Source organism: Pelodiscus sinensis, chromosome 2 (genome assembly GCF_049634645.1).
Source record: "Pelodiscus sinensis isolate JC-2024 chromosome 2, ASM4963464v1, whole genome shotgun sequence".
NCBI classification, from domain to species: Eukaryota; Metazoa; Chordata; order Testudines; family Trionychidae; genus Pelodiscus; species Pelodiscus sinensis.
The window spans coordinates 209,178,921-209,196,973 of NC_134712.1; positions in this window are offsets into that span (position 1 = coordinate 209,178,921).

The following is an 18,053-nucleotide window of genomic DNA, read 5'->3' on the forward strand; positions in this document are numbered from 1 at the left end:
GGGAGGTTCGATGGAAAGAGAAAAGCATGTAAAAATGCAAGTAGGAAGCTGGCTGTGATTGATTTAAAAAAACAAAATGTTCCAAAGGATTCCTGTTGTATACACACGTGACATTTTTCATATGAAATGTGATGCTATTGAGTATCTGACATTAATTACAAGTGACTTTTTATGCAATCATTTGACTTTTATGTGACTCTATATAATATCAGTACCATAGTCTAAGTGGGGTATTGGATTTTTTTTCAAAAGAGCATTTTAATAGCTGCCATTTGTATGCTGTTTAATAAAGTGGACCTTAGTACTACAGTTCAAGGAAAAAGATAGTCTCTCAGTCAGTGAATTTTTCCCATTAAAAATCCATTTAAAGGTTTATAAACTGGATTTTTAAGCTCCAAAGTTTATTTCAGCCATTGTTAAATTATGCAAATTATTACAAAAGTAGTTTTTAAAGAATCAAACAGGTTTAAATGGTGGAAAGTGATTAGTCCATATAGTCATATGGTTAATTACTTTTGGTATTCGAAGAAAATTACAATAATTATTTCATAATACTTATCAAGATAATGACTTATACATACTTACTGGCTGCATAAGCTACGTTATTGTGCATAAGTGTATATGAAATGTATAGACTAGATCTCAGTTCCTCATGACAAAACTCACACAATGAGTTATTTTTTTTCTTTTCAAACAGCATTTCAACAATTTAAAAAAAAGGAACTGCATGTACATCCAGAAAGAAACAGAGGAGGACCAGAGGTCAGAGCCTGAAACCCAGTTCTGAGCTGGTGAATATGGACATAGCTCCACTGGCATCAATAGAGTATATGAGGTTTTATACTAGAAGAGGAGCTGGCCTCTGATATACTTTTCCCCCCAAAGTTCAGGGGGGGTTGCCCCTGAGTGAAATCTTGCTCCTATTAAATTTTGTTCCATCTCTTTAAAAGCTATTCTAGTGGCTGTCTTGAAATGAAAAACAAAAACAGTCTTTATTCTTCCATCAGTTGGCATGCTGAACTGCTGAAGAATTCATCTGGAGTTGTGCATGCACAGCAATGACTGATTGTGGCCTCCTTTCAGCTCCATTGCCACTGTGTTTTTGCACTACAGAGTATGTGGGGCCAAATCCTCTTCACATTATTCATGCAAATAGTCCCACTGAAATGAACTCTGAATGTCCTGTCTTTGGTCCATTTAAGACAGACCTCTTTCACACTTTTAAGAATTTTTGTTGTTTTGTTCCATGGAACCCTACATATTTTCACAGAGTTTTTATAACTATTGTAGAAACTGAGACTCTTGTCTTCATTCTTTCCTCTGTTTAAATTTTATTTACATAATCTTTCAAGGTCAGGAGTTGACTTTATTGCAGTAATTGTATTTCTTTTTATAAAAAATGGTTGTGATGCATTTTTTTAGTCCATTGATTTATAAATGGTTACAGCCAAACACTCATTCAAGTGACATTTTGCTACATTCTGGATAAAAAATACAGACATTTTAACCATCTCCACAGAAAAGACTTGAATATATGAAATACATTTTAAACATTTCCCCTTCTGCTTCAGGGACTGATCCGGTTTCCACTGAATTCAATTGGAGGCATACAGTTTGTAGGAGCTGAAGCTGGTTCTCAGTAGCTAATGAATGGAGTCGATTGTAGTGTACAAAGGTATACCAAAGTCTCATAGCAGTTATGCTAGCATAAATCTGGTACCATTCTACTGACTTCAATGAAATTAGTCCAAATTAGCATCTGTGTACATGAAATCAGAATCTTCAGCAGTGACCTTGAGTTCAATAGAATGCAGTTTATATATTTATATGTTTATAATTTACAAAAAGGACTATATTCTACAATTGCTTAATTTAAAAAACATTGAATTCAAGGAGAAAATAATTGTCAGGCCCATGAACAAAAATAAGTAAAAGTGCTTTTTAATCTCCTTTAAATGGGAGAAATGGGAGGCCTTATTTTCTAAGATGTAGTTTATGTAATAAAATTTAGGATTTGCATTTCATAGATATGTCATATATCAGATCTTTGAAGTGTTATACCATGGTTATCTGAAAGGTACAATAGTTTTAATTATACCTAAAAGAAAATCAGGAAATACCATAAAGAAAACTAATGGGAAGGAAGGAAGTAGTAAGCACAGTCTGTCAGAAAACAGAAAGAACTTGAGTGGTTTCCCTAAATATATAATTCAATTTTTAAAAAATTGTGTGTCTAAGAGAATCTCTTAATTAATATTCAATTAATGGAATCCTTCTGGATGGTCACTCTAGAAAGTATTAATTGGTAACTCCCCAGAGAGCAAATATGTTAAAGACAGAAAACCTGGTAACAAAAGTTCTGTTAAAATGTGTGTTTGTGTTTTCAGGTGCAAAAATCACAATCTGAATAGCATCAGAAAGTTAATAAGGCCCAGGCATTAGCCTTCAATACCAAAGGAATTAAAGTAGGGCAGATCAACAGGGCCAGCTGTCCCCGGGATATATGAATGCACAGGGAATGCAGAAAGGTTGAGAAGCCATCCCTTATGATCTTTGCATGCCCTGTGCAATGGCTACAGAAATCATAATCACTGAACTTGGTGGTGAGCAAGAACTATTCCTCCAGTGCACCACATAGACACTACATTGAGTCACAACTGCTGGGGAGAAGGTGCTGCATTGCACTCTCAGTCCAAGGAGTAGGCCAGGCGTGCCCCATTGAGAAGGTTGCTTCACAGAGAGTTTCTGAGCAATGGAGAGCTAGGGGGAAGGCTGTATCTCTCGGAGGTAAAATCCCTCTCTAAGGGTCTGTACCTGCTCGATATGGTGCCAAAGCAGTACAGTATAGTCCATAATGTCTGCGCCTTCCCAAAGAATGTGATCAACCCTAAGTTCATACCATATGGATGAACAAGCTTCATGTCGCAGTATTACTCTCATTGGGGAAACTCTCATGGTGTCTTTCTTTCTCTCATTCCTTCTTATTAATTTTTACAGGAATTGCTCATGCTCAGAAACAGTGCTGGGGACAGAAGTTGCCTATTTACTTAAAGAACAGGTGCAACAGAGTCAGAGCAAGGCACATTTCTACTTATTGCCCCATTGCTGAAGTGAGAGAACAGAACTATCTCATCCTAGGCTTTTGTGTCAATCACATGAGTGAAAGACTGAAAGCTAGTGCTAGTTCTTCTCATGTGATCCCTTGCTCACTGCAAACTGAGAGGAGGCCACACATTCCATGTAACATGCAGCCACAGTTCCTATTTTAAAGGTACAACTGTTAACATATGAAAAGGAATTGCTTTGTTCCAGCTAGTAAGTTAATATTCAGATCTGTAAATTAATAGAATTGCTACAGTAGCTATTAAAGTTGGGTTTTTTTTCTTAAGGCAGCCTCTAACACAGGAGCACAGATATTTTAGCAAGCAGCCTAAGTGCATGGCTCATCTATCAATCCCCTTTATATTTAGTACAGTCATTAGTGTACAAGAGAAATGGCCCTTAAACTAAATAAAATGAAAACTCAGACTCCATGTTTTTTCAAGTTGTTTTTACTGCATGATGAGTTTGTGTACTAAGTTCCACCTTTTTGCATTCTGATTTTGCTGCTAACTCTCAACAGGCAACACCTGATACACAGAACTTGAGTGAGGAGTTATTTCTCTAATCTATTGCTTTAGTACTCATGAAATTACCTGCCAAAGTTTTTCAGTTCAATACAAACTGTAAGCGAAATTCTAACTTCTGCATTTAAAATACCTTTACTGTCCGAAGGCACTATATGCCCCCATACAATTTTGCCCATTCCTATTCCCATTTAAGTCAGTCTCAGTTTTGGCATTACCTTCAACTGAAGCAGGAATGATGCCTTGCCTGTAATTTTTTCCATGATGCCAGTAAAGCAGTCTTTTTTCTAAGGACCCAATCCTGCAAGTGACTCTACATGAGCAGACCCTTGCACTTCATATGGCTACATTATATTATGTTCTTTTTAGTATGCCTTTGAAATTATATTTGTATTTTTATTTATGTACAGCATGTTTTATGGTATATTGCCACATTCAAAAATATAATTGCATTAGACACTTCAATTATACATGTTGCATACATTAATATGTGCAATAGACTAGAACCGTGGCTGGTGTAAACTGGCATCATTTCACTGAAATTGATAGAGTTATGCCAGTTTACCCCAAGAGAGAATATGGATCAATATATTTAGTTTTCTTGGAATGCAATAAAAATATTAGATTAAGGTTATGGGCCACATTTTATGTAAAATGGGGAAACTTGCCAAATTTCATATATTGTAAGTAGGTAAATAAATGAATTACTTTTGTAAATGATGAAGAATAAAAGAGAAATATCAGAATGACCATTAGAATTGATCTGTGAGTTGTGAAAACTTTTTCAAGTCTGATTGAATCCCAGAATTCCTTTTGTGAAATGCAGGCTAAAGATTTCATATTTAGACTGATTTAAAAGAGAAAAATACCGATGTGAAAGAAAGCTTCAATCAACATAGCAAATACATTTATTTCCTCTGTCATGTATCGTCTCATGTGCAGTCACCAGTAAGGTACAAAAAGAGACAGCTTTAGGATCAACACTGTTCGCAAATGTGTGTTTTGAAAACAAAGGAAAGTCGATTTGTTTGATTATTTTTCTGTAATCTTGTAATGGCTGTACTGCCTCATCACCATTTCACTCTTGACAAAACTTTACTAACGTTTCTTGGGAAGGGAAGACAAAATCAGAAGAAAGAAATGACCAATTCTCATGCCTTACATCATTTAATGTAAAAATTTATGGTTTTCTTGACTTTGACAATGATGTGATTTAAAAGGGGTCTTAATTACAATGCATTAGTACAATCCTCCAGTGCCATCTTGTGTTTTTATATAATACTGCAATACACATCCTATGTTAATCTGCACATTTCCAAAGCATAAACTAACAACTATGCACACAGCTATTCATAAATTTAAAATAACAGGCAAAGAGCTAGAACAATGTTTAAAATGAGACTAGATATTCTACTTTTTCACATTTTGCATTTAACAGTGTTCTGTCAGTAATGCAGCAAAACTATCTTTTTCACTTTTATAGGATTGTAAACACTATAATTAAGGCTAATTTTTATGTGATAACCATCATCTCAAGCCTTTTGAAGTCAATGGAAAGATTCCCCCGACTTTAAATGCTTTGGATCTGACCCTTTTAGAGTAGCTTTAGCATTGTTACAAAAGCATCCTATGTAATTATACAGTAGAGCTTAAAATTTTTGCTTAAAACGTAGACTCTCAATTTTCCAATTTAGCAACATTCATCACTATGTAAATCCATGGAGGACCTATGTTTGATGTCAATATGATGATGATTGCCAAATAGCATAGAAGCCACAGTATAAGCGGCAATGTAAACCATTATGAATGTTCGTATCCAAAGACTTACTCCTCATCCCCATATGTCACAGCCCCTAACTTGAGCAAAAGGATAACACAGTGATAGCAACCCTAGTTACAATCCCTACAACGGGATGGGAGAAGAAAAGAGGATGGAGTCATGGTTTTACTTTTCACTTCCAAGCCCTCCAGCAGAGCTAGTGAGCTCAGAGGGGACCTCATGCTGCATATCTGAAGCAATGTAGTAACAGATATGTACCTCCAATGTGCCAGTGAGCTCCAGAAAAGGCATTGTGCATGTTTGAGACCCAATGCCTGCTGAAACTCCTACTGGGGTAATGTGCTTTTGCATTGGCTCTGAGATGGGCCAGTAAACACACAGTAGCTCTCTAATTAATTAGTAGTTTCACTTTGCATGTTCTTAAGGTTCCTAACCTGCCTGCCAATGCTTCATTGCTATTACACCCAAGCTATGTGCAAGGAGACTGTGACCAATTCTAGGTTTTGTAAGACACCATGTGAAATGACATTGGTAGGTACATTCCAATCTACTCTTTACCTGTCATCAGTCTTGTGGCCCTGTGAAGCACCTATCACAAAGGGACACTAATTTCTATTTGGAGTTTCTAGGGTTTGTCACTGTCTAAATAATAATTAATGACAATAACAGTGGCTGGTAATTTGGTTGTGTGCATGCCTGCAGGGCTTTAAGCAATTAAATAGGTAGTTGTCTTAAATCTGATGATTAAGGAAGTATATTTTATCTAGAAAGACAACTATTCCCCTTACATTTAAGGATAATAACAAATTAGACTGAGGAAAATGAGAGTATTTGATTGTACACATGTAACATTCCACCTATCCTAGAAATGAAGAGACCTATTTTGAATGAAAAATAGTTTCAGAGCTGCTAAACCAGAATTGATTCATTAGCCCAAACCAAAAAGATGAACATCACCTTTTTGTCCACTGATGTCTCATCAGATTATGCAGTATTAGTCAAGCATCACATAGCTTGCCTTGAAATTTAAATTCACATTTTTGGGGGTTTGTCAGACATACATCTCCATCATTTACTTTGTCAGTCATGCAAATCACCAACAAATCTACTATCTCACAAGTAGGTTGTTATGTGTTATGTATTTATTGAATTTCTTCAGGTTACCATAAAACCATTAGTTAATTTAAAAAAACAAGCATCAGGAGTAAACTTTTTGAAGGGCCACTTTCCTTGTGTGGGCATAACTTGTGTCCATACTTTTACACCCACATTTGAACTGTGGAAGCCTACTGTAAGACTGCAGCTACCTAGATTTGTGTACATATTTCATTTAGGGAACACAAATTGTGCCTCCAAATGTGAAGGACAGACTTCATCTTGAATAAAATTATGCTTCTTAACTAAATGCACACTAGTTAGATACATGTGTATATACAATATACATGCTCATGCAGGAACTTAGACACCATTTCCATGATTCCAAGGTTCAATTTGATGTATGCTCAGATTCAGATGTAGAGCACAAAATTACGCCAAAATGTGCAGCCTATAGTGAAGAAATACAAAAACTCAGTGCCTGTTGTTCAAATGGCTGATGTTGCTTTTTCTTAGATTTCTCTGTTGCTATTTCTGTTTAGATGCCTCTGTCATCTGAGTGACAGTGGCTAAGGCTCTCACACGGCAAGAGAGATGCCAATTTTTGTAAAAGGAAATGGAAGTGCTGTTACTCAGCTCTGCTGTAAGATCACTAAATCTTAAAGCTTGTCTCATAGTGAAGGTGCAGTGAAGCGGGAAATTGCTAATGCAAAGTATAGAGGAGAAGATCCACTACCTGGGGATACTGCTGAAGAGTGGAAAGCAGAGGAGTTCAAACAGAAACTCACCCCAATAGACACTATTGCAAAGAGGAGGAAGGAGGCATATATGGGCTGAGGAGAGCACTGTGAAAATACAATGCAACTTCCTAAAAACATTTTATTGCATTATTGTTCTAAGCTTGATTGCATGTTATATGGGTTCAGTAATCCTATAATGTTCAGTGGCACTAAGCCTTCTTCAGTAATGTATACCTCTGGCATACTCTACTGATTCTCAGCACCACAAGCTGCATCAGTATACCTATCCTGGCTAAAAGATGGTGCAGCTGGGAAATTTGTACTCTATTTTATTTTAAAAGAGTGATCATCAAAATTTTTTCAGCTGTAAATACTAATTAAATGGGCTTCTATAATTAAGATGGATCCAGTCCAATGTTGAAGCCTACTTTAACATGGCTTTTTATGTATTTGTACAAAGCTCAGAACAAGAGGACCCCAAGCCTCAATGAGGTCTCCTGGCACTGCTGGAAAGAAAACAATAACAAAATCATCTCAACCACACTCCACCATTAAACCCAGCAAGCAGGTAAGAGATAATTAGAGTAATAACTAGATAATTAGAGCCTCTGTGAAAGATCACGCAGAAAGAGTGTCTTTTTTTGCCATTCCTGATCCTACAAACATTTATGCATGTGATTTAACATTAATCATGTGAGCAGTTTCATTATATATACACATCTATAAATGTTTGCAAGATCGTAACCTTGAGTGGAGAGAGAGAGTTTACATTTTATTAAAAATGCTTGAATTGTACTTTGTCTAATTTGTTGAAGCCTTATTTAGGACAAAATTGTTTAAAATCTATGGACTAGTGATATCTTTTTCTGAAATATGGTAAAACTTAATATTCTGTAGCATAATTAATTTCACACTATTTGCTCTATCCACCTGCTTCAAAATGGAATATCTTACTATGAACATACTGTTCTCTTCTTCATGCTGTACTAGATGCCCCCTCCAAGCCAACACATACCTATAAGGCAGCTTCCATAAACCATGCTGGGGTGACATTTTATTACAAGATAGGCTGGACATCCTTCTTGAACGATGCTGAACTGTGCATAAGACTTAATTAGAATCTTTGCTTCTTTAAGGGTATGTCTACACTACAGGACAAAGTCGAATTAAGATATGCAATTTCAGCTATGTTAATTGCATAGCTGAAGTCAAAGTTGCTTAACTCGGCTTTTGGAGCTATCTACACTGCAGGAAGTCGGAAGAAGAGCACTCTTCCTTCAACGTCCCTTACTTCTCATGAAATGAGGGTTACCGGCATCGACCAGAGTGCCCCTCTCAGTTTGAATTAGCTGTCTTAACTTGACAGCTAATGTGAATCCTGGAAAATTGACAATGGCAGCTTCGACCTTCCTCTGCAGTATAGATGTACACTAACGGTTAAAAAGAAGCACTGAAAACTTATTGCAAATGCTGAGTCATTTGCTGTAAAATATAGCCCTCACAATATAGCTTCAGCCATTGTTTGACACACACATATATTTAAGCATAGATACAGATATAGAGATATAACACTGCAACTTCATTGTTAACAATATGAGGTAATATAATTCCATGCACTTTTTAATACTTAGCACTTCCATAGCTTTACTAATTTATTCTCACAATATCCCAATGAGGCAGATCAGTATTATTGTCCCCTTTTAATATATGTGGTATCTGATGCACAGAGGTTAATAGCCTGAGACTATTCCCTCTGAAAACCATGGCAAAACTCCATGACTTCCATACTTCAGTATCCAGCCATAAGTAACTGTCTGGAGTGGGGCTCCGGAGGTTTTGGTCGGTGTTTCTTTCTGGCCTAGCTGTCAGAATCTTCCACTATTGTGCCAGAGGGAAATAATACAAGTGTTATAAACACTTACAATATGGTCATTTTCAGAGCCATAAATAAATCAGTAGTACCTGAGTATTTTAGTGCATCATTGTGTCAGTGAATACAGCCAGTGGTATGTCTCCCATTTCTGAAGGCTTTACTCATCCTAATATATGTACTGAAGGAAAGGGAAACATTCACAACATTGCTGCTGCTGAAGTTAGGGTCCTCAAGGAACTGTCCAGTCAATCAACCCCTTCTGATTCATGCTGTCAGCATCAATAGCCAGATATTTAGAGGGACTTCAACTTCCTCCATATTTTTGCATCCATAATTCTGTGCCCTCTATCAAATGCAAATCCAAAAGTGTGGCGACAGTTAACTGCCTGTGCAACTGAAAGCTGTTAGAAAACTTTCGTCCAATTTCATCTGCAGATGTATCTGCTATCCCTGGTGCCCACAGTTCATTGCTAGTGAAAAAGTAGATGTTATTTTTAAAAAGGTGGCCCTGGACGTCAGCCTGAAATTCCTCTTATACTGTTGAGATGCACCTTGGCTTTTTCATCTACAGGGAATGGGCTGTTAAGCAGTAACGAGCTGCTTAAGAGGTAATGTGAAAAGAAGACCTTGTTCAGAAGTGCTGTGTGGGTGCATTTTCCATTACCCATGCGGGGCCTAAATCAGCACCACTTACTCATACAGAGCAGTGCTTATTCTTCAGAGCACCCCAACTGACTTCATCAAGACTGCTTGCAAGGATCGTTGCTAGTCAACAAAAGCACAGTTGAAGAATCTGGCCCCTAGTTTGTAATCTCTCAGGGCAGAGACCTATCCTCTGTGCATTTCTCATCATGTATTTCTCTACTTCTAACTAAAACAACCTCTCATCAATTTTTAACTAGGTCTGACAGGTAAGCCTCCTTTAAGGGGTAGTCTGGCACTTAATTAAGTCCTGAGGCTAAATTATACACACAATTGGGAAAGGATGCTGATGGGGGTGGGACAGTGCATCTGAATCCATGTTGGGTGCTGCAGGCCCTGAGAACTTAGTTCTCAGACAGTAGGGAGGGTTATTCTGGTTTAATTTTCTGAAGGAAGGGGCTTATGGACTGGGTTAAGGGACTCTGCTCCTGACCTAATGCCTAAGGAAAAGGGGAAAAGCATGTCTGGCTTCTATGACATTATGCAAACTAAGAGCTCTGCTGGATGGGGTTAGTTTGGAGGTCTGCTCTAAGGGGACACCTTTGTTTGCTAGTTTGATGTTAGTTTTCCCATTCTCAGATCCGGAACACAGGAGTAAAGATTATAGTGATGGGAATTGAGCAGGGTGAGAATAGCAACCATTCGGAGTCACTTGGCATTTGGCTGTTCTCAAAGAAGGTTAGTACCAGCAGAACAATGACTCTGTTTATGTTCCCCCAAAATCCAACTGTTGCTGACAAGCAATGAAAAATAAAAGACCTGCTTGCCAGCTATGTCATGTCTCCATGCCAGCTATGTCACATTATACATTTGTCACCACTTATATGCATTGTTCAAAGCTGGGAGAAATATTGCTTTTGTTTCTCTTTGGCACTTTCTCACACAACTGACATCCCAACTTTCATAACATCCCTATGTTCTAAGACAGCGGTTCTCATACTGTGGGTTGGGACCCCAAAGTGGGTCAAGACCCCATTTTAATGGGGTTGCCAGGGCTGGCTTAGACTTGCTGGGACCCAAGGCTGAAGCCTGAGCCCCATTACCCAGGGCCGAACCCAAAGCCTGAAGGCTTCAGCGTTTGGCAGCTGGGCTCAGCTTATAGGCCCCTTGCCTGGGACTGAAAACCTTGGGCTTCAGTTTTAACTCCCCCACACCTGGAACAGTGGGGTCAGGCTTTGTCCCCCTCACCCTGAGTAGTGGGGCTCAGGTGGGCTCAGGCTATGGTCCCCTCTCCTGGGGTCCTGTAGTAACCTTTGCTGTTGGAAGGGGATCACAGTGCAGTGAAGTTTGAGAACCCTTGTTGTAAGGCATTCAGACAGTTCTGAACAAATTTTTGAGTCTTTGTGTTTAGTAACATGGACAGCACATTGAGCAGCTCTTCAGTAAATGTTCTCCTTCTTGATATTAAAGATTCGTAATCCAAGCAGTTCATCACAGAAACCAAGGGCCATTGACAACCCACAGTTGTATTTAGTACCTAGCATAGTAAAAGTATTTTATCATGAGGTACAAACATTTTAATGCTGTCTGGTGTAAAATTGAGCTTGTGAGTTATGCAGTGAGACACTAAAATGTTTAAGAAGGATCTCACAATAAGAAGTATTTAGGAGAAAGTCTAACTGTAGTAGGACTTTGTCATTTGACTTACATGTCTCCAAATCTTCTTTTGTTGCAAGATGGTGTCACAACTCTGAAACTGTAAATAGTGATATTATAGGCACTGTGGTATACAAGTGAAATGAAAATAAAAATGAGATGCAAGATCAGTTCTCAATAAAGTGGTAGCAACAGAGTGACAAGATGTGGCATGATACAGTTCTGGCAAAGGAAAAGAGTGGAAATGGAAGAGGCAAGTGAGCTGATGGCAAGGAACTGTGATTATAAACAAGCATATTATAAAGATAAGTGAAAAGATCATTGGTCTAGTATCAAGGTGTGTCTACACAGCACAGTTATTTTGAAATAATGGCCGTCATTCCAAAATAACTATGCGAATGTCTACACAGCAATTCCGTAATTTCAAAATAATTTCTAAATAACAGACGGCTTATTCCAACTTCTGTAAACCTAAATCTACAAAGAATAATGTCTATTCTGAAATATTCTGAAATAACTATTTCAAAATAAGGCGTGTGTAGACACTCCACTTCTGCTATTTCGAAATAGCCCCTCACCAGGGCCATTCTAAGTTATTCTTCCTGGGGCTCTAAATCAAAATAGCATGTCTACATTAGGGAAGCCTGTCTCAGACTAATTTTTGAGGCTTCTCTGCTGTGTAGATGTGCTATTTCAAAATAAGCTATTTTAGAATAACTATTCTGGAATAACTGATTCCAAAATAACTATGCTATGTAGATGTAGCCTCAATGACTGACAAAGATGGAAAAGAGTATTGTGTGACAAAAGGCATCCTTATATGAACAGCATTGGGTTCTTGAAAATGGGATAGTTTACTTATACTAGATGAGCTGCTAGTAAAAAACTGAGATGAAAGTGATATTACACAGGAGAAACAGATAGGAAGAAAGATGAATGTGAAAGAAGAGCCTCAGGTATGTATAGAATTGCTGCTGAACTGCTTAAAGACCTGGCTTTGTCTACACTACAAGTTCTTGTGGCAGAGAGTATACTAATGATGGACTCATTAGCATGAGTCACAATGTCATTAGCATATGTAGCCACTTCTATTTTCCGCAAAAAAACCCTTTTGCACTAGACGCTTATGCCTCTCCGGGAGCTAAAAAAGACATTAGTGAGGAAGCAACGTGAAATGTCAGCACAGCTTCATACTGAGTCCAACACTTTTTTTACTAGCTGATGTTTTTGCTATGTCTGGATAGCTCTCCTCATTTTAGCTTGAGTACCCAGTAAAATACTGGCACAAATCTGAAAAGAATAAAGTTGTAAACATATAGGCTACGTCTAGACTGGCATGATATTCTGCAAATGCTTTTAACGGAAAAGTTTTCCGTTAAAAGCATTTTTGGAACAGAGCGTCTAGATTGGCATGGATGCTTTTCCACAAAAAACACTTTTTGCGGAAAAGCGTCCATGGCCAATCTAGACATGCTTTTCCGCAAAAAAGCCCCGATCACCATTTTCGCGATCGGGGCTTTTTTGCGGAAAACAAATCTCAGCTGTCTACACTGGCCCTTTTGCACAAAAGTTTTGCACAAAAGGGACTTTTGCCCGAACGGGAGCAGCATAGTATTTCTGCAAAAAGCACTGATTTCTTACAGTAGGAAGTCAGTGCTTTTGCGGAAATTCAAGCGGCCAGTGTAGACAGCTGGCAAGTTTTTCCGGAAAAGCGGCTGATTTTCCGGAAAAACTGGCCAGTCTAGACACAGCCATAGAGTAGTGGTTCTCAACCTCCAGTCCATGGGTCACTTGCAGCCCAGTCAGCACAGAGCTGCGGACCATATGACTTCCCCCAGGCTAGACAAATAGTATCAGATGTGGCCAGAGCTGAAAGTGGGCGGATAAGAAGCAGCTGCTGGAACCAGCGCATCTATGGCTGACATTAAAATGCTGCTGCAGCACTTCAAGCAGCTTCCTCGTTGTTACTCTTTTTGCTCCCCTTTCTTCCCCCTGCCCCATTAGAGGCCCTTCTGGTTGTGTCTAGCAGCACTGTTGGACCCTACCTGCAGGATTGCTGATGGGGAAGAGCAAAAGGGACAGCTGCCCTGGAGCCTGGCAATTTAAAAGGGCCTGAGGCTACCATCCACTGCTACTGCAGCAGTGGTGGTTGAAGCTGCTATTGCAGCAGCCAAGCCCTTCAAATTGCTATCAGAGTCCAGTGCCGGACTGCCATCACCATAGTTCCAGGACTCTTGACCTCCTCTGCAGTGGTGACCATGAACAGCTATCAGGGGAGTCTGGTCCTCTAGTCCAACCCCTCCCACCCAAGGCCCCGCCCCTTCCAGGAGCTCAGAGCCACCCTTCCTTGCAGGGACCCAGTGTATCACTAAGTCCCAGCAATTACTTTCATCCCTGGATGTGGCCCCCATGATGGTAAAACCACTGATATAGAGAATAACTGAACCATGAGCAACTAGCAGCATTAGCACTCAAATAGTGCAGTGATAAGAACAATAGTAGATTAGACAGATTATTCCAGACAAATGCTAATGCTTTTTAGATGCAATTCAGACAGCATGCGCAGATGGTAAAATTTGCACACACCAAATCTGTTTCTGTACAAAACTATCATCTGTCCATGCAATTATTAGTGCACTCAAGTGTGCATAGCACATCTGGGCAGGAACCAGAGTTTCTCTTTCTTAGGACTTCTGTGGTCTCAAAAGTATCCAGTCCAAAATAACAAAATCAAAAAATTTAATATGATATTTTGGAAAAAGAAATTGTGTCAATCAAAATATTTCATTTCAATAAAATCAGATTGTTTCATTTTGACTTTGGCCTTTTGAAACATTAAAAATGTTTTTATATAAAAATCAATCTGTTTCTTTTAAGTCATTTGACCACAAAAAAAATGGGACATTTCACTCTGGTGGAAATGCTTTGTTTCGTTTTATTTTCTAAAGAAAAACTTTGTCAAAGTAGCTATACTTGAAAAATGTTTTGATTTTGTCCAAAAACATTTTTTTAACCAAAAACCCATTTTGACAAGACAAAACAAAAAAACCCTTTAACCAGTTCAAGTGCACACAGATGTGTGCCCATACAAAATGGAAAACCAGAATCCGGAAAGCACCTCTTGTCTTGAATGAGATAGATATTGTAGCCAAAACTACAACAGAAGGTAAAGGAAATTGATCATAAATAATGCCAAGTATGAAGCTGGATCGTCTGAAAAGTGCAATTGTCAGCAAGAGTGCTTTGGGCCAAGAATCTGAAGAAAAATGGAAATGCAGTTAATGTACTTGCAACCCATATTCCTTTCAGCTACTGTGCTAATAAGCAAGTAAGCATTTTAAGATATTGGCTAGTTATATTCACCATGAATGTACTATGACTTTTTCCTGAATTACAGAGTAAACCCACTGACCTCCTCACATTCAACATTCATCTGTATTAGGATTTATTGGGTAGCTGTATGATTTAAGTTAAATGTGAATCCTGTGCTAGCCAATCAATATTTGAATGATATATTCTAATTTAAAAGAGCGATCACAGCAAGGAAATATATTTGTACCAATTAGATCATATTTTTACTCTTATTTTCATGAAATGGAATTTCATAGACATATGAAGCTTGTATTTTAATGTGTTGTATTTTTCCTGTCTTAATCGTGGTTTTTGTTTAGCTGTGATACACTGGATGCTTCTGTTTTCTCAGTCAGGAACATAATATGAAACTTCATTAGAAATATGCTGATGTAAACTTCATTTTATTAAGTAATATGATGATATTAGGATTGTAGGTTATAACAAATGCAAGATTCTTTTCATTACTATGGTCTTAAAGAGGTTGTGGGCATAAGCTGGCACTCCCTGCATGTGATTCTCATTATGTGTCATTTTTTACTGACTTGGAGTTCTTTGTCTGTATCCCAGTGTTGCCCTTTGGAGAAAGTGAGTGAGCCCTCAGACTATTTTTCTAGCTCTCTCCATGAAGTCAAGGGAGACTAAGTACCAGACTTCAAAGGAGATAAAGTAACTCACAGAATAGCAAAGAAGAGGAAGAGATGGAACAATACATCATAGAAACTGTGAGGAGATTTGATTCATGCTAAACCCAGATGGCATTTGACAAACCTGTAATAGATAGCAGGTTTGCCTATTCTGCAAATCTCCTTTGAAATAATGGTGGGTTTCTGAAAAAGATTTAATTTTTCACCCCGTGGCAAAAATCTCCATGTCCATTACTACCCAATGATGGTCATATGTCTCAAAGGGTATGTCTACACTACAAAGTTAATTCGAACTAACAGCCATTAGTTTGAATTAACTTTCATAGGAGCTACACATACAAACCACTAGTTCGAACTTAATTCAAACTAGCGGAGCGCTTAATTCGAACTAGGTAAACTTCATTCTATGAGGACTAGCGCCTAGTTCGAATTAAGTAGTTCGAATTAAGGGCCGTGGAGCCACTTAATTTGAACTACAGTAGTTGGAGGCTAGCCCTTCCCAGCTTGCCCTGGTGGCCACTCTGGGCCAAGCCAGGGAAACTCTTCTGACCCCATCCCGGCCCCGAAGCCCTTAAAGGGCCACGGTCTGGCTACGGTGCCCATGCCAGGTGCAACCCAGCCCTCCACCTGCTGCCACCCAGCCCTCCACCTCTTCCCAGGACCAGGCTGATGGCTCCCAGGAGCCTGCCTGGGGCTGCAAGAGGTGGGCACCCGCTTGATCTAGTGCGGAGATTGTGGACTTCATCAAGGTTTTGCGGGGAGGCCTCTAACGTCCACAATCTCCACACTAGGCACAGGAAAGTGGCCGTCTAGGGCAGGATAGCTGCCAGCCTGGCAACCAAAGGCCACATGCGAACCCAGGAGCAGGTTTGCATGAAAATCAGGTTGGTCCAGTGAGACCCCCCGACCCTGACCCCTGAGCTTAGAACATAAGAATGGCTGCACTGGGTCAGACCAAAGGTCCATCTAGCCCAGTAGCCTGTCTGCCAACAGCGGCCAACACCAGCTAGATGGACTGAAGACAATGACCAAGCCATTTGTCTCATGCCATCCATCTCCAGCTTTCCATAAACAGAGGCCAGGGACAACATTCCTACCCCGTGGCTAATAGCACTCCATGGACCCAACCTCCATGACTTTATCTAACTTCTCTTTAAACTCTGTTATAGTTCTAGCCTTCACAGCCTCCTGTGGCAAGAAGTTCCACAGGTTGACTATTTGCTTTGTGAAGAAGAACTTTCTTTTATTAGTTTGAAGCTTTCTCCCCATTCATTTCATTTGGTGTCCTCTAGTCCTTATATTATGGGAACTAATGAAGAACTTTTCTTTATGCACCCTCTCCACACCACTCATGATTTTATAGACCTTTATCATATCCCCCCTTAGTCTCCTCTTTTCTAAGCTGAAAAGTCCCAGTCTCTTTGGCCTCTCTTCATATGGGACCTGTTCCAAACCCCTAATCATTGTAGTTGACCTTTACTGAACCCTTTCCAAGGCCAAAACGTCTTTTTTGAGGTGATGAGACCACATCTGGACACTGTACTGAAGATATGGCGTATCATAGTTTTATACTTCCCCTCCTCCTTCTTCCTCTGGCTTCCCCTTTCCAGCTCCCTCCTTCCAGGTTTCCCCCTCCCCTCTCCCACCCTCTCTCTTCCCCTCTCCCACCTCCTTTTCCCAGTCTCTCCAGAGGTTAATCCCCCCCTCCCAGTTTTGTTAAATAAAGAGAGTTTCTATTTTTTAACACACGTGTCCTTTATTTTTTTTATATCAGGAAGGGGGGCTAGGGAGGGGTAAATGGAAGGAGGTGATGGAGGAATGGGGAACAAGCCCCCAATGGGGAGGACTGGGGTGGCTCTGCAGGCTCCTCACGGTAGAAGCTCTCCTGCAGGGCCTCCTGGATCCTGACAGCCCCCCGATTGACGCCCCTGGATGGCAGCCTGCGGCAAGTGCAGCCGGGCTGATGGCTGACTGCTGTGATGTGCGGGCACTCAGGGTACTCCAAGACAGGACTGCTTTGCTGTCCCTCATGGAGTTAGACAAGCAAGTGGGGAACCCTTAGAACTGTCTGTCTGGGGTAGGGGTCAGGTCCCTTTAAGCACAGCCCTCGACTAGCCTGAGACAGCAGCTCCATGCTCTAAGTCCTAACTTGATGCCCTGCCGACACTGGTTCCGGCCAGCCTTAACTTCGGTTCAGGGTCCACTCAATGTGGACATGCTAGTTTGAATTAGCAAAACGCTAATTCGAATTAGTTTTTAGGTCTAGATGCACTAGTTCGAATTAGCTTAGTTCAAATTATCTAATTCGAATTAAGTTAGTTCGAATTCGTGCTTTAGTGTAGATATACCCAAAGAGAGTTGGACGCCTACACAATATTTCAGAGACAGAAGAATGACTGCTTTTTCTTCTACATTGTCATCATAGCTGGACTACTTTTACTATCATCAATGTCCTGCACGTAATACTGACATCAGACTAAGAGTAGCTAAGGTAATTTTTCATCTTTTCAACCTTTCTGTCCTGTCCTGTGACAACTGCAGGTCCTAGATCCACCAACATTTTAAGTCTCACATACTTTTTGTCTCATCTCTATTCCCAGCTGCTTAGAGGCAGTAGGTGAGATAATTCCTTCCCTTCCACAT